Source organism: Ambystoma mexicanum, chromosome 9, assembly GCF_040938575.1.
Source record: "Ambystoma mexicanum isolate Mex_15411 chromosome 9, UKY_AmexF1_1, whole genome shotgun sequence".
Lineage (NCBI taxonomy): Eukaryota > Metazoa > Chordata > Amphibia > Caudata > Ambystomatidae > Ambystoma > Ambystoma mexicanum.
Window position 1 is genome coordinate 1,499,601,613 of NC_090931.1, and position 21,093 is coordinate 1,499,622,705.

The following is a 21,093-nucleotide window of genomic DNA, read 5'->3' on the forward strand; positions in this document are numbered from 1 at the left end:
CCTGTAGGGACATGAAAGAGACACAGACATGTGCTCTCATCAAATCATTATTTTGAGGTCATCCAGATCTCTAAGTATTTTAAAAGTACAATGTGCTTTCATGTTATGACTCAACAATCGTGCTTGCACTCACCGGTAAAGAAACTCTATTTCGGTATTAGCCATGGTTAGTTTTGGCTGGCAAAGACTCTCTGATTCCATGGAGTTGTGTATTACTTTGTCTTTCAACTTATTGGCTTATTTATAATGAAGAAAGACAACCTATTGCTTATGGATAGTACCTGATGTTTTCTTTTCTGTTCATTACTGGGACATCTGAATAATTCACTGGCCCAAGAGGTGCTACATACATGTCTATCCAGAAAAAAGTCTAACATGGCTGTCTTGCCATGTACTATCAACTGCTTTCTTAACTTTTTATGGCACGATGTTCATGCCTGTTCTGACTGCCCATGTTGTGTAAAATATTGTAGACTGGAGGGGGGCCACCCCTGCTGCTGACATTCCTGTCCTATATCATTGACTTAAGGTATTAGCGTTGTAATGCGTGCTATTAAATGCACTGACAGACTACAAATCAATCATATCATCCCCATTTATCTCTGTTCCTATCAAAAAGTGGCAACCCAGATAACGTGTTGGTACTTTCGTGTGATCCCGTCTGGGGGAAAAAGGTCTTTGCATGGTCTGTGTTTGTGTGCGTACCTAAATGTAAGTCTCGGCGCAGTGCTCGCGTTGGAGCACTCTGGTTGTGTTTTATAAGAGCTGATATTCCTATGCGCTTACCTCAAAATTGTGAAGCTTAATGACTTACGCCAGCGCAAGTACGGGCAGTCTTACCGTGCATGCAGTCACATTGTCTCGAGTATTTTGACCGCACTCACGTCTGTGGCCATGACAACGAGCAACATCAGCTACAGCGTGAACACGCTGCGAATCCGGCAGCCATCTTAGAACGGACTTGTATTGTTATTGCAGTACATAGAATTTCTCAGTGGTCTCGGACATGATCTGTTCCCTTGTGGTAGAATTATGGGGGCTAAATGTAATCATTTTATGTCTAAACACCTCTTACATTATTGAATGGTGTTATTGGCGTTACTTAGGTGCAGTCTCATCTACTGGTACTTGCTCCCTAATATGGTGTTTCTCTTACACGCGCCTTTGCAATAAAATGTAATATAAATTATAAAATATATACGCGTGTTGTTAATTTCTTTGTTCCACATGTGCCCAAGTTTTGGAGTGTCTGGGTTGGAACTGCCTTCTTTCCTTGAGAGGAACACTCTTAATCCAAGGCGGACCACTATTTTGTCATAGATATATGTTCGTCTCTGATGGCCTGCTACCAATTTCGGTCACTGGTGAACACAGCCAAGCTTGTTGATTTTACATAAGGTCCTAGTACTTGAACTGTTCCCTTTTTGTTAGCTGCCTAATAAAGTGTTTTGGTTAAGTGCTGTATCTTGGAACTTCCTCTGTTCCCAAAAAGCATATTATCAATGGAAGGACATGCTCCCTACCTCTCATGTGTAAACCTAGATGTGGTATCTGTGAGCATATTGATGCTCATTGACAGTACTGCCAGATATTGCCACGGGATACTCTCATTCAACCCCTTTGTGTCTGTTTTAAGTCTTAGTACCCAGTTCTGTTCTCTGAGTAATCAAAGTCTGCCAATGTTACCGCCTCTATCTGGGAGTTTGATTTGTTCAATAATGGTCCATCTGAGCTCCGTCGCAGAGTGTGCTTTTTCCAAGAAGCGTGTGACCGTTGGGGCTGTTATTATTTTGGTTCTTATCCATGACTTCTGCTCCACTATTCTCAGCCTGATCCTCCTTGCTGTCATGCCAACATACCTTAGCCCGCAGGGACAACTGATACTGTAGATTACATTCTGGGTATTACAGTTAGTGAAGGATCTTTGTTCCCATGGTGTCTTGAGGCCAATGTCTATTGTCTGACTCCGAGTAGTCTGCAGGGAGACTCAGCAACTTATGCTTGGAGCGTGTCCTAGCACTGGGGAAAGTGACCATAATGTGCTTTGTCTGGGTTCATCTTGTGGTAGGGCGGCTTGGTAGCTGTTCATGAGGACGTCCCCCAAGTTCTTCCATCTTTTTATCGCAAACCTGGGCTGATTGATGTTACTATTGGCCACATTTAGCAGAGGCCATAGTCAATGTATTTCTTTTTTGATTTTGTTTACTAATGGCGAATTGCTCAAAACTGCAATAATGCTTGTCTTGCCAGCATCTCTGCATGGGTGTTGTTGTAATGTCACCTCCCGTGGGATATTCTGTGCCCTTTTATGGCCCGCTTAAATGTTGTTTTAGGGTATCCTCTTGCTAAGCGTGTCTTACTGAGTTCTTCTGATTCCTCAATGTAATCTTGCGGGGTGGAGCAGTTGCATCAGTATCTGAGGAACCGACCGAATGGTAAATTGTCTCTCAAACTGCAAGGATGATAGCTATCATATTGTAGCAATGAGTTACGTTCATAAGGTTTGAGATAGACTGTCGTCAACAACTTCCCTTCCTCTGTAGTGATCCACAAGTCAAGATACTGGATGGTGGTTTTGGTTTGTGTTATGCTGAAATGTAAATGTGTGATTTGTACATTTAACCAATCAAAATAGGAATCAAGTTCTGCTTTATTGTCTGTGAAAATGATAGAAATCTTAAGGTGCTGGATATACTCCTACAAGAATTTCAGCTCTTCTAAGACAGAACACTTCAGAGGGGTTGTACATTCTAAAGATTATGCAATCGTTTTTAATGTCAGAGAGCTTCAACGCAAGCACTGCATGGAGACTTAAATTTAGGTAAGCACACACACAGATTATGCAGATACCTCTTTCTCAGATGGGATCAGGTGTGCAAGTAGCAACCCGTAATAAGGGTTGCTGCTTTTTGGTAGGAACAAAGACACATGGGGATGATATAATTGATTTGTAGTCTGTCCGTGCATTTAATAGCAGCGTGCATTGCAATGCTACTATTTTAAGTCAGTGACATAGTACAGGAATGTCAGCAGCAGGGGTGGTGCTCCACACCCCCATATACAATATTTTGCAAAACAGGGGTAGTCGGAACAGGGATGAACATCATGTCATAAAGAGTACAATATCAGTAAGCAGTTGATGGTACATGGCAGGACAGCCGTGTTAGATGTTTTTCTTGATAGACCTGTAGTATGTAGCACCTCTCGGCCAGTGAAATATTCAGATGTCCCAGTAATTAACAGATGAGGACAACATCAGGTACTATACTTAAGCAATATGTTTGTTTCTTCATTAGAAATGAGCCAGGACGTTGAAAGACAAAGTAATACACCATTCTGAGGAATCAGAGTCTTTGCCAGCCAAAACTAGCCACGACTAGTAACGGAATAGAGTTTCTCTGCCAGTGAGCGCAAGCACGATTATAGTCACATAACATGAAATCACATTGTACTTTCAAAATACCTAGAGATCCGGATGACCTCAAAATAGGGATTTGATTTTAGTACCTGTCTGTGTCTCTTTTATATCCCTACAGGCAGTGGGTTTACCACAGCAAGAATCTATCCAAGCTGTATTTCATTCTGGCAACAGAATGAACAACAAGGAGGTTTCGGGAGTGACCCTGGACCGTCTGCCCTGAAGAAAGTGACAAACGCAGATAAGTTCCACTGAAACCGGTCGACTAGTGAGGATGTGCCTAATCACAACAGCTCCCCCCTAATAGAAGGAAGAAAGACATTCATTGAAAGTGAAGATTAGTCTGCCAGTTGGACACTTTCACGAATATATCTGAAAGCTGTCCCAATCCCTAGGAAGCGATAAAATGGTTTCTCTTCCATCGAGTTTTCACATAAGTGGTTTGGACAGTAAATAATACATTTTGAAGGAAATACCAGCCCGGGCATGCTTTTTAAATTTTTATTTTGTGTTTTAGTAACATATAACATGATGATCAAAAATGTAGAGAGGGTAACATTTCTCGCTCTATCCCTCACCTAGACTAGGGCAAGGCACCTACGCTAAGGACGGTTTGTGTTTTGCAGGGACACGTGGTTTACAGGTTATAACATTGGTATACAGCTTCTCTTTTTTGTGTTCTCAGATTACTACATTTATTCAAGATTACATATTTAAAGTGAAACATCACAAGGTTTATTTAGACTTGCAACCAGGTCAGAATAGCCTAGAAACACTTAGTAGGCCAAGGTTAAGGGGGGGGCTGGGCATGGCCATGCTGGCAGAAATACTACTGGGAGGATTGCAGAAGAAAGGTGGACTTGCACACTAATCTGCTGGTTGAACCAGGTGCACCCACTTAATGAGATAGATGTGACCAGTCCCAAAGGGGAGGTAGGGCATTTCCAGATAGAAGCTTTTTTTGGTTTTTAAGAAGGCGTCTGTCTTGCAGCCTGGTCAATATATATGCATTTACATCGGCCGGGAGGATAGTGCAGATCCAAAGCGTTTGTCTTGGAAGCAAGACAAGGCAGAGCAACACAGGTTCGACGCCCGGTCCTGTGCTTAGAGACTGGTCCCCAGTATTAAGCGTGCTATACAAGATAAATTAATTTATATTGTAAAATTGCGGGCTTCTTTTACGGGAGAACTTTCTTCTTGATGTTTCTCACATGATTCCCCCAGGAGACAGCCCTGCTATTGGGCTACATATATGAAAAGCCCTGGCTTTTGTTGTCCTAATGAATCATTCTGAAGATATACAGAGAATAAAGCTGGCTTATAAAGTATTCCCTTTGACCCATGTGTTAGGATTAAGGGGGCTCTGATTCGGGTATTAAAAGATGGAAGAGAATGGCAAAAGAGGAAGGAAATATTTGACAGGGGGTTCTGGGTAAGAGGGGGGGAGGCAGCCAAATATTATAAGATACCAGAGGAACGGAGAACCATAGATAATAGCAAAAGGGTTTATGAGAGGCAGGAAAACAGCTGTGAGAAGAATCCCTTTTGACAACTTTTCATTTAGTATTAATTTTAAGTAGGCCCTTTAAAAGACCCTCAAACATGCAAAGTTCAGAACCGATGAAAAGAGTAATTGTTTCAGATGCCAGGGAAAAGGAATACCTCGACATGTGCTTGTAGTATGTGAAGGGACCAGAAGTTTCTGTTACTAATGTTTTTAAAATATCTCGGGGAAAGATTAGCGAAGTAATGGAACCTTCCCTGAATACACAATATTTGGCAATGAGCGCGATTGAGCCATCCAAGAGCATTATTGCACAAACCATATTAATATTGGTAAAGCATTGGAAAACGGGGACGATTGCTCGTGTAACTTCCTGACCACAATGACACTGGAAGGGACTGGGCATTGTTGAGGCTGTAAATTGGGAGCTTGTCTGGGATCCTGGGGCTGGATATTCTGGGAAATTGTCAGAGAAATGGGTAAGATCTGAAGTGGAATAGGGAATCGAGATTCCAAGCAGGACATGGATCCTGTTTAGTGGAAGGGATCTCTTTACATTTAATTTGATTTGGTAGCATGGAGCCGGGTCCCAATGTAAGTGTGAGCTTGTGTTGATTTTAAGAATCAGGCTTTATGTACTTTCCCCATTTGCTGCAACTATCCGGTGCTTTGCACTTTTGTGACCAACTTGTCATCTTTATTTGTCATATCGGCTGACCCACGATGCACTCCTTTTTGTCTCAGCGAGGAGCCGGAGTAGAATGCATCTTTCTTCCCCATCACATTTATATTCATCATTGATAAAAGAATAACTTGATGCCCAGAGGTTGCTGACCCCTCCCATCTGATACACATTGCACCGTCCTCACTGTTTGCATATTTCACATTCCCTTTCACCCCCCACCTGAATAAACACTTGACCCAGCAGTTTTGAAATATTTATTTGTGTTTTATGAATTGAACTTGTGTTTTGCATGATAGTGTACTGTTTAACATGAGTGCTGGCAGAGGGGCGAGCACGCATTCTGTACACCATCGTCCCGCAACATAATCACGTGTATGGCTTCCATTAAAAGCCATCAACAACTATTTCCTTTCCCAAATGCCTTATCCTCCTGCTGCGACATCACGGCCGAGAATTATGGTATTCATAATCGGCTGTGATAACATCACAGAAGGGGAACGCAACATTTACTCAACCTCCCCTGGCTCTCCTAAGACTCGAGTGATGCACCTGGCCAAATCCCTTACATTGCAAGAGCCGTGATTCTGTTTCTGGGAGCTCTGGCTCCTGAGAGTTCAAAACCCACTCTCTTTGGCATCATAGGATCCACAGATCTTGCAATTTATGAGAGGGAGCTGCACTAGCAGGGCGGTAGTGTTGATGGTGAGGGAGGTACCCCTTTTCTTCTTGGGAGTGGCTTGCTTTATGTTTTATGTTGTGCATAGGTCCCCTCCTGCTTTGCCACTCCACCCCATGCAATGCTCATCAATAGAGACACCACAGGGGTGTAAAAGGATTTCATGGGATCGACGAGTATCAACTGCAGTATAATTGCACACTGTGGTTCAGAGACAGCTCGAGTTTCACTCTCATTGTCTATCAGATTTCACTGATAGCCCCTACGTGGAGTATATCCCTGCAGTCGATAACTCCACCCTTCAGTAAATCTATGTTCAGTCCATGGGTGTACTCATCATGCATGGCGCGGGTGCACATTCAACTACATGTGTGCAGAATATTTCACATATAAATCGGCAAGTATATTTTTTCAATTCTTCTCTCCTGGTTGGTGGGGGCTTTGGAGGGGCTATATTTATATATTTGAGGATTGGACTCTGCTGAGGTTTCAGGCCCCTGATTTTCTCTCTTAAAATGTATCTGAGGCAAGACCCTAATGGCTTCACTCAGGATCACGCAGTGAGTTTGTGAGTGGGGAGTAAAGTGAGAATGAATGGTTCAGCCTTGTGTCTATTGATATTTAGGCTGTACAATGATATACAATAATATGTGGAACCTCTGCTTCTTTCAACAGAGAGTGAGCAGCCATGAGGTACATGTTCTGGAGAAGGACCACAAGAGTACACAATGTGATGAGCACTTTAATCCGGCATCACACATGGAAATGCATCAGAGATCCCACCCTGGACAAAGTCCCCTAGAGTGTGACAAAACCTTCGATCAGAGCTCCTATCTGCGCCACAATCAGAAGAGCTATGTGAGGGCGAAGCCATATGCTTGCTCAGAGTGCAAGAAAGGTTTCAGGGACCACTCAACTCTTATCAGGCATCTTAGGATCCATACTGGGGAAAAGCCCTATGGGTGCATGGAATGTGGTAAGCACTTTAATCTGGCATCAAATCTGAAGACTCACCATAGATCCCACACTGACGAAAAACCACACCAGTGCACAAAGTGTGAGAAAAGCTTCAAGGACTGCTCAACTCTGATCAGGCATCTTAGAATCCATACTGGAGAAAAGCCCTATGGGTGCACAGAATGTGGTAAGCACTTTAATTGCGCACCAGACCTGAAGATTCACCATAGATCACACACTGGAGAGAAACCATACCAGTGTACAGAGTGTGGTAAAAGCTTCACTCAGCGATCACACTTAAACAAGCATGAGAGGATACATACTGGGGAGAAACCATTCCAGTGTACACAATGTGAGAGAAGCTTCACTCGGAGCTCAGCACTGCGCCTTCATCAACAGAGCCATACTGGGGAACGACGATACCAATGTACGGAGTGTGAGAAAAGGTTCACTGCGAGGGAAAATCTGAACAGACATCAGAGGAGCCATACTGGACAGCGACCATACCAGTGCACAGAGTGTGAGAAAAGCTTCAGTTGGAGCTCAAATCTGCATCGGCATCAGAAGAGCCGTACTGATGAGCGACCACACCAGTGTACAGAGTGTGAGAAAAGTTTTACTACAAGGTCACATCTGCACCGACATCAGACGAGCCACACCAGGGAAAAGCCATATGAATGCACAGAGTGCAAGAAAAGCTACACGGACCGCCCAACTCTGATCAGGCATTTCAGGATCCATACTGGGGAAAGGCCCTATGGGTGCACGGAATGTGGTAAGCGCTTTAATCGAGGATCAACCCTGAGGACTCACAAGAGATCCCACACCAGAGAGAAACCATACCAGTGTACAAAGTGTGAGAAAAGCTTCACTTACAGCTCAAATCTGTACCAGCATCAGAAGAGCCATACTGGGGAGCGATCATACCAGTGTACTGAGTGTGAGAAAAGCTTCATTTGGAGCTCAAATCTGTATCGGCATCAGAAGAGCCATATTGGGGACAGACCATAATGGTGTACAGAGTGTGAGAAAAGCTTCACTCAGTTCTCACACCTAAACCAGCATCAGAACATCCATACTCGGGAGCTACCAAATCAGTATATGGAGTGTGAGAAAAGCTACACCAAGAGCGGACATCTGTATGACCATCAGAAGAGCCATACTGGGAAGTGACCAAACCCGTGTGCATAGTGTGAGAAAAGCTTTACTAGTAGGACATGTTTGTACGAGCATCAGAGAATCCATACAGGGGGGAAGCCCTACGAATGCACAGAGTGCAAGAAATGCTTTAGGGATGCCTCATCCCTGAGCAGACATCTAAGGATACATACTGGGGTAAGCCCTTTATGTATGAAATGTGGCAAGAACTTTACTCTCGCATCAATCCTGAGGTCTCGCCACAGACCGCAAACTGGCGAGAAACCATAGCGTTGCACAGAGTGTGGGAAAAGCTTCAGTCTCAGCTCAGATCTGTACAGGCATCAGAAGAGCCATACTGAGGTGACAGTGTCTAAGCCCCTAAATACAGTATCAAACTTGAGGCAATATCTGAGACCACACGCAAGGTGTTTGACCAAAGGTGGTTGCAACAGTGCTGAGCCTTCATAAATCAACCCTGTACCCGCTCTGGTGCTACGCCTTTGTGAACAGGGATTACTGTTTATATCACGCATTTATACATTTCTCACTTTTTGTACCGTTTCCAGTTAAATTGAGGAATCTGGCCAAAGGCCACATTTTTCACGGAATTTGAAACACCTTACTTTGACAATATAGTGCCTTAATTGGACAGTAACATTAGTTTCTCTTTAGGTATGCCGATCCAAGATATGTCTTCAGGGTTAGCTTTTAGCTTGGCTAATATATCCAACACATTAGCACCATTAAAGCAAAAAACAACAAAGGAACATTGAAACTAAAAGTGAACCTTAACTCTCAAGGCTTTCTTTCTCCTGGAAAGCAGTGCCCTCCCCAGCCCTTTTGCAATCCTATAAAATCTTGGTTAAAGATTACAAAATTGCAATCTTGGAAGCTAAGCAGAATTTCCATAACATTAGAATAGCGAACGCTGCATCAGATGCTAAGGAAATCTTTAAAATCCTTAAGGAACAGGAGGTAGTCCCTCCTCCATCTGACCAACTGGAGATGAGATAATACCTCGTGCCAGCGTATACAGGATGGCATGTAAAATAAACTACTAGGCATAAGGGCAGGGGTGTTGGAACTCAAGTAGGAGTTACCTCAATGGCCATCAGTAAGCCGCATAAGCCCCCAGGGTGCAATTCAAAGGTTCAATTCGCCTTTCTCCCAATTACTGAGGAGATTCTACAAAATGCTATTGAAAAATTAAAACCTACTCCCTGTAAAGGGACTCCTGTTCTTCCTTAATAATAAAAACCTGCCCCCTCCTCTTGAAAAGGCAATCTGCTGCTTTGTCAATGCATCATTGACCGAAGGTAATGTTCCAGAGAATCTGAAACAAACCATGGTCACGCCTATATTGAAAAAAGTAGGGCTGGCTACGGATAACCCTTTGAATTATCGCCCGATAGCTAACACTCCCTTTCTACTAAAATTATTAGATAAAGTGGCATACAGTCAGATTGCGGAACATCTAAATCTGTACCCAATTCTCAAAGCGCATCAATCGGGCTTTAGGTGAAACTTTGGCAAAGAGACATCTCTTCTCAAGTTAAAGTCTAAGCTGTTGGATGGCCTAGATAAAGGGTCATTATCCTTGCAAATCTCTCTTGCCCAATCAGCGGTGTTCAATTTGATCGATCATTCAATAATGATGACCATCGGAGGTGGCAAATTTTTCACCTCTGGGTGTTACATGGATAACATCTTTCCTGGAGAGGACACAGTAGAGTCTGCTTGGATATAGCAGAGGCTTCCTCCATCCCAGTTCTTTTTGGGGTTCCACAGGTAGTTGGTACGTCTCCGTGCTTATACAATATTTTTATGGCCTCCTTTTTTTCAGACTTGGAGGCAGAGGGGATTATATTTTCAAACTACGTGGACGACACTCAATGTGTTGTCCCACTCCCAGGCTGCTTCCCACATGATGAATTGGAGCTAAATAGGGTCTTTGACCTCATTGAAAGTGGATGCGTAATAATAACTTGGCACTAAATAAGAGCAAAACGGAATTTATGATTGTGGGGAGCCCAGCCGCCCTCAGCAAATTGGATAGTACATTTTGCTCCTTCAGGTTGGGGGCAGAACATATCATCCCTGTTCCTAAACTTAAGATCTTGGGGGTCACCCTTGATCAGTCGCTATCGATGAGTCCTCAAGTTACTAACGTTGTTTCTGCATCCTTGTACTACGTGAAATTGCTTTATCACCTCAGGCCTCTAATTACACAGGCTAGTGCAGCAACAATAGCCAGACCTATCATCAGAGCCAAGATTGACTATTGCAGTAGTTTATTGGCGGGCCTTAGCAAGCGTGATGTGCATAGGCCCCAAACTATACAAAACAGGGCTGTAAGAGTTGTGATGAACCTGTCGCGTAGAGATCATGTTACGAAAACTAGGAGGATGTTACATTGGCTCCCTATAGAAGCACGGGTTAAGTTTAGGATTCTTATCATAACTTTTAAATGTAGACGAGGCTTCATGCCGTCATATTTGTAGGATTATATCACCGACAAAGTCAATGGAAGAACTCTGAGATCCTGTGGACAGAGCCTGCTATTAGTGCCTAGGAGTAGAACTGTTAAAGCAGATAAGGGGGCTTTCTGCTTGGTTGCCCCAAAACTGTGGAACCAATTACCGACTACTATAAGATTCCAATGTTCTTTAGAGGCCTTTAAGAAAGAACTAAAAATGTACTTGTTTGAATAAGTTAAGCATTCCCCACATTGCATGCTGGCCTTGGAGCATTCAATTTCCATGAGGAAAACAAAAAATTGATTAAAATAATTTGTTCCATGAATCTGTCTTTGTCCCAAACCTCTGTGCCTTTATGCCTCAGGGTCCACAGTGTGCGATACAAATAATGTAATGTAGTGTAATGTACTGGAACACAAAAGCATTTAGCAAAATAGAACCAGCCTTAAAAGCTGCTGGGTTGGACATGGTGCAAACTGTGCAGGACGATGAAAAGAAACTGATTTGCTCCAACTCCTAGTGCTCTATATTAGCCCATTATGCTCTCATTTTGGGTTCTTCCTCGCTATCGCAAATATGAAAACATGTCCTGGACTGGGAAATACAAACACCTGGAGAAAAATAAAAAAGAATGTAAAAAGAAAAATTAAGAAAATAAACCTAAAAAAAAAGACAAGAAGAGGGAGCACAAGTGCACTGAAGGATGGAACGAAATACTAAAGGAACAGCTGCTGATGAGGAATTAGCATATGTATGTCAACGGAAATGGGAACTGGACCCTAAAAATGAGATTCATAAAAGAAAGGATGGCGATGTCGCACAACTCATTACATGGCATAGAAAAAAGGAACATCAGACACTGCAAACTCTGCCATTCTCATATCAGTGTATATATATATATATATATATATATATATATATATATATATATATATATATATAGCTAGGAATGTGTAATATACTCCTACAAGTCAGTACAGAGCTGGAGACCAAGACCCCCACTATGCATTTTGCAATAACTACATATTGTAGTAATTCCAGCTCTTCAGAAGGTAATTTTAGGGTCCCGGGCCCAATAAAACTATACGGAATTTGAGGCAGTATATTGCCTGTAATAAAAATATTACCTCATGCAGTAATTATTTTCTGCCTCATCTCTAGAATATAATAAGCTAAAAAAGCATTTTTATCTCCTCCCTGTGAAACGGGATGGAAATGCATGCAGGATAGTAGTCGCTCATAATGCTTCTAGTGTTGTGGGAGGGTGGAATAATTGCACAGAAGGGTTGCAAATGACTGTGCAGTAGCATGTGGAGCGTTCCAAGTGCCAGATGGAATTACCAATAAAGGATCTCTGACCCAAATAACCAGACAGCCTCAAAGACTATGGCAAAATACTACTTTATTTTCAGCTCAATAAAGTAGTGAAATCTGGTGAATAAATAGATTACAGCTAACTCGCTCTCAAATAGATTTCCGTTACAGTAAAGCTTTGTACCTCAATGTATGTCAGCTCCTACGTCATTGTATGTGGCAAATGGTAAAAACCTATCGAAAGGAGGTATTGGTTAGCTGAACAAATATGCCTATACTTCGTTTGGGTGTTGGTGTAACAATTGACTGGCCTTTATCTGGTAGGCACACCTTGTTCTACCTCTAACTACGTATAATACAGATTAATAGCAGAATCACAGCAGCGGATTGGCTTCTGCAACAATGTATGGTCCATCCCTACATAGGCCCTCATGATTGGTTGGCATTCTCTTTCAACCTTGGACATTCAGCAGCATGTAAGTAAAATGAAACCCAGGTGCGGGAACAACGTTAGCCCACTGCCCACTTTGTCAATTAGCCTACCATCTCTCATCAGTTAGGTCCTAAGCCAAGGCTTCTTCTTTGTAGTTGACCTTGCTGACTGCTCTCTTCCTCTGGACTTTTAAGCGAGTGAAGGTACATCACTATCTTCTTGTAGAGCTTAATGAATAGGCCTTGTTTTCCAGTCTTGACCACATGTGAGGAGACCACGATTACGTCCATTCAGACCTTTTATTTAGTGCTATTTGATTCACTTATACTGGGTGCTATTACTCCTCTTGGCCTCTGGAGGCTTGGTTGCTTCCCCTTGCATATGCCTTCTACATCTTTAATTGTCCAATACTTGGCACTTGCAAATTATCACACCTTTATTTAATCTAAGAGAAATATGTTGTGCCTATATAGCTCATCCTGTTTGGCTCCTCTTGGACCTTGCAATTACTTCTTAATGTGGCATCCTTGATCCCACGCCAAACAGATCTTTTTTGTCATTCTACAAAGCTGTTTTCTCGGTCTATCTCCTTCAGGCGTCTTGTTTATTATTTAGTTGACGTCCATCTTGATCATGGCCGCTTTACCCGTGTAATATTTTCCACCACTGCAGCAAGCTTCTCTGTCTCATCTATCTTGCGTTTCTGAATATGTACATCTACAGACTGCATCTCTTTGTGCTTATCTTAGAGTATATGATTTCTTCATATTTGAATATTGTTACTTTGTTACTTCAGCCACATCTTCTTTCTTTAAGTATTGGCATATCATTTCAGTGTGCCATCACGTCCCCTCTTTATGATGTCACTTTACTGTTGTCAGATTTCACTTATAGCTCTTCTATGTTCAATGGTGTATGCAGACATCCTGATACCAGGCCAGTGTGAGGGTACATTCGATACGGTTGTCTTGAGTGCATAACGTCTCTTGTATCTTCGATGCGGTATTGGGATGATACCTGGTGTCATACACAGTGATTTCTTGCTGTTCTTCCAATATGACAGAGGTGATGGGGCGGGTACTATAGATGTGTACATCTGCTTCTCTACATTCCCTCCTTCTGGTCGAGTCCTCAACTACCTCCTACTTTTTCTACACACTTTCTTCACGCTGTGGTTTCTTCGGAATCCATATCTTTGTCACCCCTCTCCGGTAAACTGCATTCTTTATGTGCTCATCCCTGCTCCAGGTCATATGGTAACACTCCACAGTCGGTTGACAGAATAGCCAACGTCCTCCATAGTTCTTATGATCTGTGGGGTAATAAGACCTTGTTCCTGGTGGTCCCAGGGAACTTCCTTTTCAGGTGCTCACGGTTGATACTTTCAGTCTGTGTGCTCGTCAGTCGCAGCATTCACATTGATCATTATTTTCATTCAACAGCTGTCTTTACTGTCTTCTTACACTGTCCTATGATTATTCTTACAAGACAGAATTCCAGTAATACTAACACTAGTATTTGTCCAAGCAGCTTGAAGGCATTTTCTATCCAGGTTGGAACCCACGAGAACAGGCATGAGAACCAGTCATGATCTTCAGTCTCATCTACTTCTTCCTCCATTTTTGTATGCAGGGTTGACAACATAGTTATTGCCTCTTTTTTCTTCATCATGGGCAGGTAGGTATGTACAGCAAGAAGGCCTAACCTTGGCACACACGCCACCTTCCATTGCTGTAATCAAGTCATACCTGTTCTGGAGGGTCCTGCGTCTGATGGCCCTCAATTCTTTTCTAATCACATTAAATGCTTTTATTGTAGTATTTATTGTTTTTAACAGATCCCACCTGGTTATTTGTAACTTTGTGGTGTTCACTGCATTCTGAATTCCTGGCATAAATATGGCTGTAAATATTACTGCTGTTCTACAAAAAAAGTGTATGCTCAGCTGGAATGTCATGATAGTCTTCTATTGATTTTGTTAAGACATAGTTCTCTCTCTTCAATCAAATGAAGTTAAGCAACCTCTCTTTCTTTCTTTGGTGTGTATCCATTTTCTGAAAATAGTCTATAGGGAGATAACTTTGGGGAATCATAGGTGCAGGAACATGTATGATCACTACAGAGCATATTCTGCCCCAATTTATAGGCAGTTGCATATATTGGCTTTGGATCCACAGGCCCAATAGCGGTCCATTAGCACAGCAGATCCTCCATTAATTTCTAGTACATCAATTATTTGCTTGCATTATTTGTTTTCTCCGACATTTTAGTCTGGCCCTTGTTTCTGAAACACAATGTTGTATTCTCATGGGCAATATGGATACAGGTCCTGCTTCAGTCTCAACCCATGTTAATAATTTTGAATACTTAGCCCATTCTTTCAGGCATCCATCATTCATCTGGACTGGTGCTGTCATCAATAAGTATGCACTGCATCTTAGCATTCTGTCTTCCCATCCTGTGCTGGTTGCTACTCATCCATATACTAATAGTTGGATTATTTCCCAGCATTCTGGCAATCCTGGCATTTCCCATACATCTGTACAACTCAGTCTCTTTTGTTCAACAATCTTTATCTGGTCTCCAGTCATACCACTGAGTGAGTACATGGACATTCTGCTTTTCCAGTCTGTGCGGGTCATTACGAGTGCGGCGGTAAGGGTTTAACGGCGCCGGTAAGGATGCTGGTGCCGTTAACCCCTTACCGCCGCATTACGGGGTCCCTTAGCGGATCCCACTAAGGACGGCTGGTAAAACCAGCCGTCCTTAGCGGGTGCCGCTAAGGGACCAGGGAGCTAATAATGGGGCCGTTATTAGCTCCCTGCCCATTCCCATTGAGTCCTTTGGGGGCTCAAATGGGAATTGGGATGGGTATTTTGAATGGGGACTTACTGGGTCCTCCAAGGATGGAATGACCCGGTAAGTCCCCATTCAGGGAACCTGGACACGACTTTGGAGGCAGAATTGGCGCTAATAGCGCTATGGCTACCTGAAAACTCGTAATGACCCCCTGTGTCTTTTTCCATTTTCTGTGGTTTTTTATATATTCATCTTCATATGGGAATGTCTTTCTTGACCTCCATCACAGGGTTGCCCATCTTCCTCCAAATTGTCCTCTTGTGGCGCATGCTGCTAAATGGCTAAGGCACTTTGCATCATGTATAGGTATTTCTTTTGCAATAAATGTTCTGGCTGTGCTCATGGCATAAAGGATGAGAGAACACACATAGCAGCTCTCATCTGAATGTCTCCTCCTCCTCTCCTTCATGTGTTGATACCACATGTTATTCTTCAAATGGGCTAAATTATCAAGGTATCTATTTATACCCTCATGATCTTTGCCAGCATCCCTCTTAAGTCAGATAATTTGTTTGGCAATATCAGGGAAAATATCACTTGGGTTTTTGTTAGGCATAAAAATAGATGTCTCATTGCTCAACACTTCATCTGCATTATTGATCATTATTTGACGAAATGCCATAATAATAAGGAAGAAAAGACAAATCGTTGTACAGATGAGGTTAACAAAAGTATTCCAAATAAACATATTGATCTTCTTGCTGCCAGTGTGTCTCTTATAACTTGGAAAATTCAAATTATTTTCTATCACCGTGTCATTTTTGTCACTTTTAGAAACCACTTTTTTTTTACGATAGGAATTGTAAAATGATCATAATAATGATTCTGAAAAAATTATAAAACAGTTTTTAGGATTTCCCAAAAATGTGACAATATCAATGTGTTGTCTCACCAAAGCTGGTTAAGACCAAAGAACATAAGTAAAAACAGCATAGAGAAATGTGTGCAACGTTATGTGTTTTCTCTCCAACACATTGGGCCTCATTACAGGTCTGGCAGTAACCATGCCGGTATTACCGGTGGGTTGCTGCCGGACCTGTAAATATTTACTGGCACCTGACTTCCTGGTAACACATGGGATTACAACCCCTGGGATCTGGAAAGTCAGGCGCCGGTAAATTGTAATTCCCCATTCACAGGGAATGGGGAACGCGGAAGCACCGGCACCATTCTTAACAGTGCCGGTGCTTCTGTGACGTCTGCATACCGTGACCACTGTGCCCAGAAGGGTCCGACCTTTCGGGCACATCGGTTCTGGCATGCAGATCTGTAATATGCTGGTCCGGTAAGCTTACTGGCACTGTTGTTACCGAACCGGCAGGCTCAGAATGAGCCCCGTTGTCTCTTTATCCTAACTGGAATTGTCCTGGAACTGCTGCAAATTTTATTTTCCTTCAAACTTGGGAATAGATAAAATTTCAAATTGTCTTTATTTCAATGAGTCTTTGTTTTGGCTGTTGGTAGCTGATCTCGTCCTCATCCATGTCACTTCTTCTCTTGTTTTACTGTCAGCGGGTGCTGGAGGGGTCAGGGTCATTCAAGTGTAACCAAGCTCTTCTTCCTTCAATGTTCACTGTGGTGGTAGTGACCCCCCTCTACTAGGTATGTCCCTTCAAAATGGGGCTTATTCCAAATGTGTACAAAGCTTTTCACAAGCACTTGGTCCCCTGGGTACAAACTAGGTTGTTTAATGTAGTCAATGGGATCAACTGTTTGGCTGTCTTCATCAATCTTTTTTCGACCCTTGCACTGCTTTTTGACCTGTTGAGAAATAAAAGAAACACTAGTGGTCATATTTGTTAAATAATCATGCTTCTCATCACCTAATGTTTTTGCTACACTGTGGGCATCAGTTTCTGTTTGAGTGGTAGGAGCAAGGGGCACTCTCATTCTGCGTCCAGTCACCAACTCATGAGGAGTCAAGTGGTGATCTGAGCTAGGCTGATTTCTCAGGGCAAACGGAGCAAGGGGTAGGCAATGTAGCTATTCCTTCTTCAAAGTTATTTTGATCTTGGATATTCTTTCTTTAAGGAGTCTGTTTAATCTCTCACAAATGCCATTTGCCTGTGGGTGATAGGCAGATGAAAATGTGTGCGTTATGACTAATGGAAGAGTTATTGTCATGATGCCTACTCCCGGGAAGCCAGTTCAGGACCAGCGTCCCCGAAAGCAGACGACATGTCCCCAGGGAGGGACCCAGCAACCCCTTATAGGGGCTCTTTGGACATTGTCCTGGCGCCTTTGGCGCCAGGCTCATAGAAGGCATCAGTCCTGGCACCATAGGCGCCAGGCTCATTATGGGAGTGCTTGGATGGACTTACCTGATGCAGACCATGCTGCCAGATCCAGACCTCCTTGAGGTCTGAAAGGGACTATTTTACCACTCGGGCGTGGCTGAGGAAGAATACTTACCTGGAACTACTTTGGGGGCTATGTAAACCACGCCCAGACAGCAGCTCACGCTTCGCGTTGTTCTGCATCTAGCAGCTGGACGCTCACCGTGTCTGTTCCTTCATCCTGGCTCCAGCCATGCCCGCCTGCAACCTGGAACACCTGAAAAGGAAGGAAAGGAGAGAAAGGTGAATAATTGAACTTTACCTACCTCCATCCGGAGTCCGGAACCATCACTCCGACGATCCTGAGAAAAGACATTATTTTTAGAAGTGCATCGCATCGCTCGCTGCAGCGCCGCGTTCCACTCACCTTCACGAGGCGCTCTCGGGCTCTTCAGCGACCATTGGCACCATCCGTCGCCTTTCAGCGCCTAAGGAGAAAAAGAGACAAAACAAAGGTGAGTGAAGGAACAGATTGAGGAAGGCCTGATTCTTCCACCTTAAGACTTACCTGATTATTGTTGGGACAATCTTTCCTCACCTCGGGTCGGCGCCGCTTCTTTGGCACTTCCGTACCCCGGCCCCTAAGGGGAAAAAGACGCACGCATTAGTGGGTGAAAGCAAGATCACTAAGGGAACCATCCATCAAAAAGACTCACCAGAGTTTACCTTCGGCGAATCCATTCCTCAACGCGGATTCTTCATCCTGCATCTGAAATAGAGAAAAGGACAACAGACAATTAAGGCTTGAACTTTTGCAACTAATTACTTACGGCCTCATATCGGAAAAGTCAAGCAGAGTTGAATAATCACCAAACCCGAGATCCAGTGAAGTAACTGGAAATCTACGTGCCCCTGCATCGGAAGCAGGATGGAGAGCTCGTCCTTTCAGACTCTAAGGTGAGACTCTACGGGGAATCGCGGAGGGGGTTCGAGGAGTGTGAGAGGGGTAAAGGGGGGAATCCGACACATTATCCAGCAGACAGTTAATCCCCTTTTCCATCTACAGAAGGATTCTTCTACGGGCCAGACAGGCGAGGTTTGGGGGTCCGGTCCAGTCCGTCTTCCGAGTCCTGCGCATCACCTTAGAAGAGGTCATAGCAGTCCAGAACAGGTCGGCGCCTCCGTGGGAATCAGGTGAGCGTTACAGTTATCTGTTCAAATAATTAATTTACAAAATGCTGCCCATTATCAGACCGCAGGACAGGAAACACCTAAAGTATGAGAAACTTGGCAGCACATGTGGCATCAGGGTGTGTACATGGACCTGCCTCAATCCATCTAGAAAAGGGACATACTACCATTGCAGTTCACAATAAACTGCCATGTGTTCTAACAAATTTGGTAAAAACCCAATCTTCTGCAATCATTGCAGCAAGACTCTCGCTAGTGTATGCTTGAGGTAGTGAAGCTGCTTCACCCACCGCCTTCAATAATGCTAAAGGCATAACTGGCTTTCCAGTGCTGTCATGTCTCCTTATAGCCTCAGTGGGGGATAAAGAACACTGCTGTCTCTTCCAGAATTCCTGCTCTTCTTGTGGTGCTAGGCCTTGTAGCTCAATTAACTGTATAATGGATAACATTATAAGTTTCCTTCACCATCATACATCATCCCAACATTTGCTTAACACTTTCTACTTAGAAATCAGAAATATTTGGGAAATATGCTGCCTTTTGGACTTCAACTTCGGCGGCTTCGTTACTACAAGAAATCATGCCTGCCCTCTTAGTGTGGGCTGTACATTTCACCATGGCGATAGCCAATGGGAGCTTTAGTACCTTAATAGGTGTATGCAATAGAGACACGTCTTGCACTCGTGCCATCTGCGGGGAGGAACTCCCCTCCTTTTCCAATGCGACAACCTTGCGTGACCGGTTGACGTCACATTGGCGGAGTCAGAATACACTGTCACTTCCTCCTCATATCTTTGGAGTGCATTGATAAGCGCCATTAATTCTGCAGCCTGTGTCACATTGCAATGTGAAGCCAATCCCGCACTTGTCACTTCGAATTCACCATCACGTTTTAACTTTACTACTGCTGATCCCATATGTCTTTCTCCTGTTGTTTGGTACATTTTTGAAGCACCATTAATGAATATGATTTCCCCCCTCCAACAGCATTTCCTCTAATATTGGCAATATCATCATAACATTCAGTATATGTTGTGCAGTCATTACATAGTCCTCATTTCCTACTAGTTCTGCTATGGATGTCGCTGGATTCACTACTCTACATCTAACAATTTTGATCGCTGGGTTTGAAATAATTACTTCATACCCAGATTCTCTCTGTGTAGTCCATCTACTTTTGAGTTTCTCTAAAATGGCAAATAAGGAACGCTCGACGAATAACATCATTGAGCACACCATTGTAATACTTGCAGCTTTTTTAATCTCGAAAGCAGCATCTAACGGTTGTTCACAAGGATAATGTCCTTTCATTGCTGGGTCTAAAATCCCACTATAGGAGGATAATGGTTTATGTCCATGTCCTATTGTCTTCTGCGTGAGGACTTCTGTCATGACCTCTCCATTTCAATGTGAGAATAAGAATCCCTAACACACTGCTGTACAAATTGCCCTTTTTAATCCTTCAACTCCTCCAGTCATCTTCTCTGTCCATTATTATCTCACTTTTACCTGTCTGTGCTTCCTTGAGCCCCTTTAAAAGTGGTAAAATATATGTACTGTAAGCAAAAACCCAGGATCTGCAATACTTACTTAGGCCTAAAATAGCTTGCATTTCCCTCACTGTCTCAGGTGTTTGAGTTTTCATGATTGCTTCTGCTCTCTTAGGTGCCACTTTTCTCCCTTCTTGAGAGATTAGCTATCCTTTGTATAGTACCTCTTCCTGACAGTACTATGACACTATCCTTTGTATAATACTAAGAGTTCTCTTTACCTTTTATCCTTTCTCTGCTAGTATAGTCATTAGTTGAACTGATTCTTATCTGCATTTTAATATGACTGGTGTCTGCCGAGAATGCAATAGTGGCATAGACACGTCATGTTATCCTATAGAAATAGGTAAGTCATCAGTACAAGGAACTAAACTCATAGTCCCAGAGAATCCCTGTGCTTTCATGACAATGCCAAGCATTGGGTACTTACCATCTCAAACACAGCAACAAGTCGCTACAGTATCCACAAGAAACAAATGGCTTGCCTCCTATGGTTACCCTGACTCTGCGTTCCTCTTGGAGGTCTGGTGTACTGAGCACATCAGGTCGCTCTGTGGGCTTTCCTATTGTGAATATACATTCATCCCTGTTCCTGTGAAGGGATTTCCTCCTA

The 21,093-nt window shown here is 43.1% G+C and overlaps 1 pseudogene; it reads left to right on the forward strand.

The window, feature by feature from the left end:
• The first annotated feature begins 6,962 nt into the window (after positions 1-6,962).
• LOC138487533 (zinc finger protein 271-like) lies at positions 6,963-8,413 on the forward strand (annotated as a pseudogene).
• The last annotated feature ends 12,680 nt before the right edge of the window (positions 8,414-21,093 follow it).